The sequence below is a fragment of the Bombina bombina genome, chromosome 12 (assembly GCF_027579735.1).
Source record: "Bombina bombina isolate aBomBom1 chromosome 12, aBomBom1.pri, whole genome shotgun sequence".
Classification (NCBI taxonomy): Eukaryota; Metazoa; Chordata; class Amphibia; order Anura; family Bombinatoridae; genus Bombina; species Bombina bombina.
Genome location: NC_069510.1, coordinates 62383995 through 62395121, shown reverse-complemented (window position 1 = coordinate 62395121; position 11127 = coordinate 62383995). Strand labels below are relative to the sequence as shown.

Below are 11127 nucleotides of genomic sequence, written 5' to 3'. Positions count from 1 at the left end.
CTGTAAACTTTTGGTAGCTATTCCTCCGGCTGTTGTTTGTATTGATTGTCATGACAAACTTGTTAATGCAGATAATATTTCCTTTAGTAAAGTACCATTGCCTGTTGCAGTTCCTTCAACATCTAAGGTGCAGAATGTTCCTGATAACATAAGAGATTTTGTTTCTGAATCCATAAAGAAGGCTATGTCTGTTATTTCTCCTTCTAGTAAACGTAAAAAATCTTTTAAAACTTCTCTCCCTACAGATGAATTTTTAAATGAACATCATCATTCTGATTCTGATGACTCTTCTGGTTCAGAGGATTCTGTCTCAGAGGTTGATGCTGATAAATCTTCATATTTATTTAAAATGGAATTTATTCGTTCTTTACTTAAAGAAGTACTAATTGCTTTAGAAATAGAGGATTCTGGTCCTCTTGATACTAATTCTAAACGTTTGGATAAGGTATTTAAAGCTCCTGTGGTTATTCCAGAAGTTTTTCCTGTTCCTAATGCTATTTCTGCAGTAATTTCCAAAGAATGGGATAAATTGGGTAATTCATTTACTCCTTCTAAACATTTTAAGCAATTATATCCTGTGCCGTCTGACAGATTAGAATTTTGGGACAAAATCCCTAAAGTTGATGGGGCTATTTCTACCCTTGCTAAACGTACTACTATTCCTACGTCAGATGGTACTTCGTTTAAGGATCCTTTAGATAGGAAAATTGAATCCTTTCTAAGAAAAGCTTATCTGTGTTCAGGTAATCTTCTTAGACCTGCTATATCTTTGGCTGATGTTGCTGCAGCTTCAACTTTTTGGTTGGAAACTTTAGCGCAACAAGTAACACATCATGATTCTCATGTTATTATTCTTCTTCTTCAGCATGCTAATAATTTTATCTGTGATGCCATTTTTGATATTATCAGAGTTGATGTCAGGTTTATGTCTCTAGCTATTTTAGCTAGAAGAGCTTTATGGCTTAAAACTTGGAATGCTGATATGGCTTCTAAATCAACTCTACTTTCTATTTCTTTCCAGGGTAACAAATTATTTGGTTCTCAGTTGGATTCTATTATTTCAACTGTTACTGGTGGGAAAGGAACTTTTTTACCACAGGATAAAAAATCTAAAGGTAAAAACAGGGCTAATAATCGTTTTCGTTCCTTTCGTTTCAACAAAGAACAAAAGCCTGATCCTTCATCCTCAGGAGCTGTTTCAGTTTGGAAACCATCTCCAGTCTGGAATAAATCCAAGCCAGCTAGAAAGGCAAAGCCTGCTTCTAAGTCCACATGAAGGTGCGGCCCTCATTCCAGCTCAGCTGGTAGGGGGCAGGTGACGTTTTTTCAAGGAAATTTGGATCAATTCTGTTCACAATCTTTGGATTCAGAACATTGTTTCAGAAGGGTACAGAATTGGTTTCAAGATGAGACCTCCTGCAAAGAGATTTTTTCTTTCCCGTGTCCCAGTAAATCCAGTAAAAGCTCAAGCATTTCTGAATTGTGTTTCAGATCTAGAGTTGACTGGAGTAATTATGCCAGTTCCAGTTCCGGAACAGGGGATGGGGTTTTATTCAAATCTCTTCATTGTACCAAAGAAGGAGAATTCCTTCAGACCAGTTCTGGATCTAAAAATATTGAATCGTTATGTAAGGATACCAACGTTCAAGATGGTAACTGTAAGGACTATCTTGCCTTTTGTTCAGCAAGGGAATTATATGTCCACAATAGATTTACAGGATGCATATCTGCATATTCCGATTCATCCAGATCATTATCAGTTCCTGAGATTCTCTTTTCTGGACAAGCATTACCAGTTTGTGGCTCTGCCGTTTGGCCTAGCTACAGCTCCAAGAATTTTTACAAAGGTTCTCGGTGCCCTTCTGTCTGTAATCAGAGAACAGGGTATTGTGGTATTTCCTTATTTGGACGATATCTTGGTACTTGCTCAGTCTTTACATTTAGCAGAATCTCATACGAATCGACTTGTGTTGTTTCTTCAAGATCATGGTTGGAGGATCAATTTACCAAAAAGTTCATTGATTCCTCAGACAAGGGTAACCTTTCTGGGTTTCCAGATGGATTCAGTGTCCATGACTCTGTCTTTAACAGACAAGAGACGTCTAAAATTGATTGCAGCTTGTCGAAACTTTCAGTCACAATAATTCCCTTCGGTAGCCTTATGCATGGAAATTCTAGGTCTTATGACTGCTGCATCGGACGCGATCCCCTTTGCTCGTTTTCACATGCGACCTCTTCAGCTCTGTATGCTGAATCAATGGTGCAAGGATTAGACAAAGATATCTCAATTAATATCTTTAAAACCGATTGTTCGACACTCTCTAACATGGTGGACAGATCACCATCGTTTAATTCAGGGGGCTTCTTTTGTGCTTCCGACCTGGACTGTAATTTCAACAGATGCAAGTCTCACAGGTTGGGGAGCTGTGTGGGGATCTCTGACGGCACAAGGAGTTTGGGAATCTCAGGAGGTGAGATTACCGATCAATATTTTGGAACTCCGTGCAATTTTCAGAGCTCTTCAGTTTTGGCCTCTTCTGAAGAGAGAATCGTTCATTTGTTTTCAGACAGACAATGTCACAACTGTGGCATACATCAATCATCAAGGAGGGACTCACAGTCCTCTGGCTATGAAAGAAGTATCTCGAATTTTGGTTTGGGCGGAATCCAGCTCCTGTCTAATCTCTGCGGTTCATATCCCAGGTATAGACAATTGGGAAGCGGATTATCTCAGTCGCCAAACGTTGCATCCGGGCGAATGGTCTCTTCACCCAGAGGTATTTCTTCAGATTGTTCAAATGTGGGAACTTCCAGAAATAGATCTGATGGCGTCCCATCTAAACAAGAAACTTCCCAGGTATCTGTCCAGATCCCGGGATCCTCAGGCAGAGGCAGTGGATGCGTTATCACTTCCTTGGAAGTATCATCCTGCCTATATCTTTCCGCCTCTAGTTCTTCTTCCAAGAGTAATCTCCAAGATTCTGAAGGAATGCTCGTTTGTTCTGCTGGTAGCTCCGGCATGGCCTCACAGGTTTTGGTATGCGGATCTTGTCCGGATGGCCTCTTGCCAACCGTGGACTCTTCCGTTAAGACCAGACCTTCTGTCACAAGGTCCTTTTTTCCATCAGGATCTGAAATCCTTAAAGTTAAAGGTATGGAGATTGAACGCTTGATTCTTGGTCAAAGAGGTTTCTCTGACTCTGTGATTAATACTATGTTACAGGCTCGTAAATCTGTATCTAGAGAGATATATTATAGAGTCTGGAAGACTTATATTTCTTGGTGTCTTTCTCATCATTTTTCTTGGCATTCTTTTAGAATACCGAGAATTTTACAGTTTCTTCAGGATGGTTTAGATAAGGGTTTGTCCGCAAGTTCCTTGAAAGGACAAATCTCTGCTCTTTCTGTTCTTTTTCACAGAAAGATTGCTATTCTTCCTGATATTCATTGTTTTGTACAAGCTTTGGTTCGTATAAAACCTGTCATTAAGTCAATTTCTCCTCCTTGGAGTTTGAATTTGGTTCTGGGAGCTCTTCAAGCTCCTCCGTTTGAACCTATGCATTCATTGGACATTAAATTACTTTCTTGGAAAGTTTTGTTCCTTTTGGCCATCTCTTCTGCCAGAAGAGTTTCTGAATTATCTGCTCTTTCTTGTGAGTCTCCTTTTCTGATTTTTCATCAGGATAAGGCGGTGTTGCGAACTTCTTTTGAATTTTTACCTAAAGTTGTGAATTCCAACAACATTAGTAGAGAAATTGTGGTTCCTTCATTATGTCCTAATCCTAAGAATTCTAAGGAGAAATCGTTGCATTCTTTGGATGTTGTTAGAGCTTTGAAATATTATGTTGAAGCTACTAAATCTTTCCGAAAGACTTCTAGTCTATTTGTTATCTTTTCCGGTTCTAGAAAAGGCCAGAAAGCTTCTGCCATTTCTTTGGCATCTTGGTTGAAATCTTTAATTCATCTTGCCTATGTTGAGTCGGGTAAAACTCCGCCTCAGAGAATTACAGCTCATTCTACTAGGTCAGTTTCTACTTCCTGGGCGTTTAGGAATGAAGCTTCGGTTGATCAGATTTGCAAAGCAGCAACTTGGTCCTCTTTGCATACTTTTACTAAATTCTACCATTTTGATGTATTTTCTTCTTCTGAAGCAGTTTTTGGTAGAAAAGTACTTCAGGCAGCGGTTTCAGTTTGAATCTTCTGCTTATGTTTTTCATTAAACTTTATTTTGGGTGTGGATTATTTTCAGCAGGAATTGGCTGTCTTTATTTTGTCCCTCCCTCTCTAGTGACTCTTGTGTGGAAAGATCCACATCTTGGGTAGTCATTATCCCATACGTCACTAGCTCATGGACTCTTGCTAATTACATGAAAGAAAACATAATTTATGTAAGAACTTACCTGATAAATTCATTTTTTTCATATTAGCAAGAGTCCATGAGGCCCGCCCTTTTTTTGTGGTGGTTTTGATTTTGTATAAAGCACAATTATTCCAATTCCTTATTTTATATGCTTTCGCACTTTTTTATCACCCCACTTCTTGGCTATTCGTTAAACTGAATTGTGGGTGTGGTGAGGGGTGTATTTATAGGCATTTTGAGGTTTGGGAAACTTTGCCCCTCCTGGTAGGAATGTATATCCCATACGTCACTAGCTCATGGACTCTTGCTAATATGAAAGAAATGAATTTATCAGGTAAGTTCTTACATAAATTATGTTATTTACTAGAGTAAATTATTCCCCATTCTCATACGTCTGGTGCAGATTTTAATGAAATAATGTTAAAGGGACAGTCTAGTCCAAAATAAACTTTCATGATTCAGATAGAGAATGTAATTTTAAACAATTTTCCAACTTACTTTTATCACCAATTTTGCTTTGTTCTCTTGGTATTCTTATTTGAAAGCTAAACCTAGGAGGTTCATATGCTAATTTCTAAGCCCTTGAAGGCAGACTCTTCTCTCAGGGTATGTTGACAGTTTTTCACCACTAGAGGGCGTTAGTTCATGTGTGTCATATAGATAACACTGTGCTCATGCACGTAGTGTTCCAGTGAGCCAGCACTGATTGGCTAAAATGCAAGTCTTTCAAAAGAACTGAAATAAGGGGGCAGTTTGCAGAGGATTAGATACAAGGTAATCACAGAGGTAAAAGATGTATTTATATAACTGTGTTGGTTATGCAAAACTGGGGAATGGGTACTAAAGGGATTATCTATCTTTTTAAATAATAAAAATTCTGTTGTAGACTGCCCTTTAAAGGGACACTCAATCAAAATTAAACTTTTATTATTCAGATAGAGCATGCCATTTTAAACAACTTTCCAATTTACTTCTATTAACAAAATGTGCACAGTCTTTTTATATTTAAACTTTTTGAGTCACCAGCTCCTACTGAGCATGTGCAAGAATAAGTGTGTATGCATTTGTGAATGGCTGATGGCTGTCACATGGTACGTGTATGCATTTGTGATTGGCTTATGGCTGTCACATGGTACAGGGGGAGTGGAAAAATACATAACTTTTAAAATTGTCAGAAAAAAATGTACTACTCATTTGAACTTCAGACTAAGTGCTATTGCATTGTCTTGTTATCTTGCATTTGTTGATTATGCAAATCTACTGTGTTGACTGGTCCTTTAAGTCATAGTTAGCGTCTGATCTATTTGCTGAATTTAAAATATGTAAGGTGTTGAACAATCAACAACCCTCCCTTGACATGTTTTGTCGTTTGAATAATTGATTTTTCAGTTATGTCTATTTCCACTCCCTCTCTATCATGTGACAGCCATCAGCCAATCACAAATGCATATATACGTATATAGTCTGTGAATTCTTGCACATGCTCAGTTGGAGCTGGGGACTCAAAGAGTGTAAATATAAAAAGACTGTGCATATTTTGTTAATGGAAATAAATTGGAAACTGGTTTCCCTTCACTTCTATCTTTAGAATAGCTTTCCTTTGGGCTTAAAGGGACAGTCTACACCTTAGTCATCTTAAAGTCTTACCAAATTGCCTCCTACGCCCCTTTCTATATCATGCAGCAGAAACAGTAAAAAAGTTATTTTTCAATAAATATTGTTTCTGGCCAATTTGAAATGGTAGCCAATCTCCGCCCATTGAAGACATCAAGATCTGGGCTACATTTAGGCATTCTGCTGAATAGCATTCACAGTCTATTGAATCCAACTAGTGAGCCTTTTGTGACTGGACACCATGTGCAGCCCAAAGCGTTATGTCATCAGTGGGCGGAGCTTGGCAGCCATTTCAAAGTGGCCAGAAACAATATTCATCTTAAAATAACTTTGTTACCATCCCATCTTCATGATATAGAAAAGGTGCAGGATGCTATTTGCAGCTTAATCTAAGGAAAGATTTTAAGATGTCAATAGTGTAGACTGACCCTTTAAATATATATTCTGTTTGCCTCTGGTACTGCATACATCTGCAGCCTGTAAACGTACATTATTATTGCTTCCTGTATACACTGCCTTACAAACAAAATGGTATTCCGTTCGCTTTTCCAGCTGCTTTGCTTATTGCTTGTCTACTGTTGAAAAACTCTGGAATTATACCTACAGTAAATTTCCACAAAAAAAAACACAAAACAAAAATACCCTATAGGAATGGGGTTGTAATAAACTGAGTGGAACAAAACACCTACCTTTTATTGTCTCCTGCTCACAGAAAACGATCCACCGGGATTCTGAAAAACAGAATTGTAACAAATCAGCTGTTATATGCTGAAAATGCCTTCATCACTAAGCTGGGAATGCACTAATATGAGATGAGTCATCTGTAATCAGCAAATCACTATTGTCTCCTTCCATGTGTAATTCAAGGACCACTCATTAAATGTAACATTCAAATATTTAGCATTTAAAGACATCATGTAAGTCTATGGAAATCAATACTGAAATGCAATATACAAATGTAACATTCATTCTCTAGAAATATTTGAATGGAAGAACTAATATCAAGGGGAACATTCATTCTAAAATTCAAATTCCAAAATTCACTAATAACTATTCATCACTTCTAAAACAATTAGATTTCCTAATAATACCCCCTGCTGCCAGACACACCTTTATTTAAAACCCTTGGGAATTTCCATATGACAGTCAAGCTATTTAACAATGTGTTTTCACAATGTGTATAGTCAAAGGTAGTGAACTTACCCAGAGGAGTCCACCTTGCTTGTGTCTTAAGAGCATCTCATCCTCTTTATATATATTCTTGAAGGCACAGTGGATCTTCTATGTATGGAAAGTGTATGATGAAGGCGGTACAGTTTATTATCATGGGCAAGAATGCTATTCTACTTTGTATTATTGCTATTAATATCCTGGCTGCCACACTTGTTCAATGTGAACACTAAAATAAAATTATTATAGATGGCTTGGGCATGCACTTGAAGGAGTGTGTCCTCTTCAGATATGGTAGAAGTATTTTCTAGGACATCCCAAGGAGATAGACATATATTTCCGGAATACAATGATAGACCTGGTAAAGTTTGTACAATGTCAAACAAGAAGACTTAGTAAACAATAATGGTCTCATGTCAAAGACAAATGCTATTTCCCCCCTATATTTTAAGACGTTCTAAAAACATTATTTGGAATGAGTTTAGAATAAAATGTATTTACATTGATACTATTAAGGTTGAGATATTTTACAGCTATTTTTTATATTTTCATCTTTTAATAGTCTCTTATCTTTTATATATATATATATTTTTTAAAAAGATGCAACTGGATACAGAAAACACCTTGAGTATATATAAATAATTATCCCTATGGAATTTAGAAAAAGTCATTGTTTTCCACTAAATTTGTAAGATTATATTAACTTTGAATATTAGGGTGGTTATAAATAATTGCCTTAAAAGGTAATTACATTTAGGGTTAGATTAAGAGTGGTGCGCCAAATATCACTTGCATGCAAGTGATATTAGCGCTCGATTGAGTAATACCAGCCCGCGCTATTGTGCGCTGGAATTACAAGTAAAGCACAATGCGAACGCAAGCTCGCATTCGCATTGCTAAGAAGCACTGCGCTTTCATAGGTTTCAATGGGAGCCACGTTCTGATGCCTAAGCGCAGCAAAGAGGCTAAATCACACAGCGATTGCAGCATATTGTAAATATATATGTATATGATTATTTACATTTATATTTATGTGTTAATATGTTTATATACACATATTAACACATAAATCTTTATGAATATAAGCATATACATATTTATTTACTGGGAACACACATGCCTAGATTTGGAGTTTTGTCGGTAACGACCCGAAAAACTAACGCCGGCTTTTTTCTGGCCGCACCATAAAAATAACTCTGGTATCGAGAGTCCACATAAAGGCTGCGTTAGGCTCCAAAAAAGGAGCGTAGAGCATTTTTAACGCAGCTTCAACTCTCGATACCAGAGTTGCTTACGGACGCGGCCAGCCTCAAAAACGTGCTCGTGCACGATTCTCCCATAGGAAACAATGGGGCTGTTTGAGCTGAAAAAAAACCTAACACCTGCAAAAAAGCAGCGTTCAGCTCCTAACGCAGCCCCATTGTTTGCTATGCGGTAACCCTTCCTACGTCTGCACTTAACACTCTAACATGTACCCCGAGTCTAAACACCCCTAACCTTACACTTATTAACCCCTAATCTGCCGCCCCCGCTATCGCTGACCCCTGCATATTATTTTTAACCCCTAATCTGCCGCTCCGTAAACGGCCGCTACTTACATTATCCCTATGTACCCCTAATCTGGTTCCCTAACATCGCCGACCCCTATATTATATTTATTAACCCCTAATCTGGCCCCCACAACGTCGCCTCCACCTACCTACACTTATTAACCCCTAATCTGCAGACCGGACCTGAGCGCTACTATAATAAAGTTATTAACCCCTAATCCGCCTCACTAACCTTATATTAAATAGTATTAACCCCTAATCTGCCCTCCCTAACATCGCCGACACCTAACTTCAATTATTAACCCCTAATCTGCCGACCGGAGCTCACCGCTATTCTAATAAATGGATTAACCCCTAAAGCTAAATCTAACCCTAACACTAACACCCCCCTAACTTAAATATAATTTAAATCTAACGAAATAAATTAACTCTTATTAAATAAATTATTCCTATTTAAAGCTAAATACTTACCTGTAAAATAAATCCTAATATAGCTACAATATAAATTATAATTATATTGTAGCTATTTTAGGATTAATATTTATTTTACAGGTAACTTTGTATTTATTTTAACCAGGTACAATAGCTATTAAATAGTTAAGAACTATTTAATATCTAAAATAGTTAAAATAATTACAAATTTACCTGTAAAAGAAATCCTAACCTAAGTTACAATTAAAACTAACACTATACTATCAATAAATTAATTAAATAAAATACCTACAATTACCTACAATTAACCTAACACTACACTATCAATAAATTAATTAAATAAACTACCTACAATTAACCTAACACTACACTATCAATAAATTAATTAAATACAATTCCTACCAATAAATACAAATAAATAAACTTGCTAAAGTACAAAAAATAAAAAAGAACTAAGTTACAAAAAATAAAAAAATATCTACAAACATAAAGAAAAATATTACAACAATTTTAAACTAATTACACCTACTCTAAGCCCCCTAATAAAACAACAAAGCCCCCCAAAATAAAAAATGCCCCACCCTATTCTAAATTACTAAAGTTAAAAGCTCTTTTACCTTACCAGCCCTGAACAGGGCCCTTTGCGGGGCATGCCCCAAGAAGTTCAGCTCTTTTGCCTGTAAAAAAAAAACATACAATACCCCCCCCCCCAACATTACAACCCACCACCCACATACCCCTAATCTAACCCAAACCCCCCTTAAATAAACCTAACACTAAGCCCCTGAAGATCATCCTACCTTGTCTTCACCTCACCAGGTATCACCGATCCGTCCTGGCTCCAAAATCTTCATCCAACCCAAGCGGGGGTTAGCGATCCATCATCCGGTGCCTGAAGAGGTCCAGAAGAGGCTCCAAAGTCTTCATCCTATCCGGGAAGAAGAGGCGATCCGGACCGGCAACCATCTTGATCCAAGCGGCATCTTCTATCTTCATCCGATGACGACCGGCTCCATCCTGAAGACCTCCACCGCGGACCCATCTTCTTCCGGCGACGTCCAACTGCAGAATGATGGTTCCTTTAAGGGACGTCATCCAAGATGGCGTCCCTCGAATTCCGATTGGCTGATCGGATTCTATCAGCCAATCGGAATTAAGGTAGGAATATTCTGATTGGCTGATGGAATCAGCCAATCAGAATCAAGTTCAATCCGATTGTCTGATCCAATCAGCCAATCAGATTGAGCTCGCATTCTATTGGCTGATCGGAACAGCCAATAGAATGCGAGCTCAAGTCGAGGGACGCCATCTTGGATGACGTCCCTTAAAGGAACCGTCATTCTGCAGTTGGACGTCGCCGGAAGAAGATGGGTCCGCGGTGGAGGTCTTCAGGATGGAGCCGGTCGTCATCGGATGAAGATAGAAGATGCCGCTTGGATCAAGATGGTTGCCGGTCCGGATCGCCTCTTCTTCCCGGATAGGATGAAGACTTTGGAGCCTCTTCTGGACCTCTTCAGGCACCGGATGATGGATCGCCAACCCCCGCTTGGGTTGGATGAAGATTTTGGAGCCAGGACGGATCGGTGATACCTGGTGAGGTGAAGACAAGGTAGGATGATCTTCAGGGGCTTAGTGTTAGGTTTATTTAAGGGGGGGTTTGGGTTAGATTAGGGGTATGTGGGTGGTGGGTTGTAATGTTGGGGGGGGGGGTATTGTATGTTTTTTTTTTACAGGCAAAAGAGCTGAACTTCTTGGGGCATGCCCCGCAAAGGGCCCTGTTCAGGGCTGGTAAGGTAAAAGAGCTTTTAACTTTAGTAATTTAGAATAGGGTAGGGCATTTTTTATTTTGGGGGGCTTTGTTGTTTTATTAGGGGGCTTAGAGTAGGTGTAATTAGTTTAAAATTGTTGTAATATTTTTCTTATGTTTGTAGATATTTTTTTATTTTTTGTAACTTAGTTCTTTTTTATTTTTTGTACTTTAGCAAGTTTATTTATTTGTAT

General features: G+C 38.2%; 1 protein-coding gene across 2 annotated transcripts in view; it reads right to left on the bottom strand.

Moving 5' to 3' along the window:
- LOC128643162 (myosin-1B-like) overlaps positions 1–7200 on the bottom strand; it is a 65027-nt gene extending 57827 nt beyond the window's left edge. For both annotated transcript variants that reach the window (XM_053696134.1, XM_053696133.1), the window contains exons 1-2: positions 7178–7200; positions 6664–6705 (exon numbers count right to left, since the gene is read on the bottom strand). The gene's annotated coding sequence lies outside the window, so the exon portion shown is untranslated. The remainder of the gene's footprint in view (positions 1–6663; positions 6706–7177) is intronic.
- Between the last annotated feature and the right edge of the window lie 3927 nt (positions 7201–11127).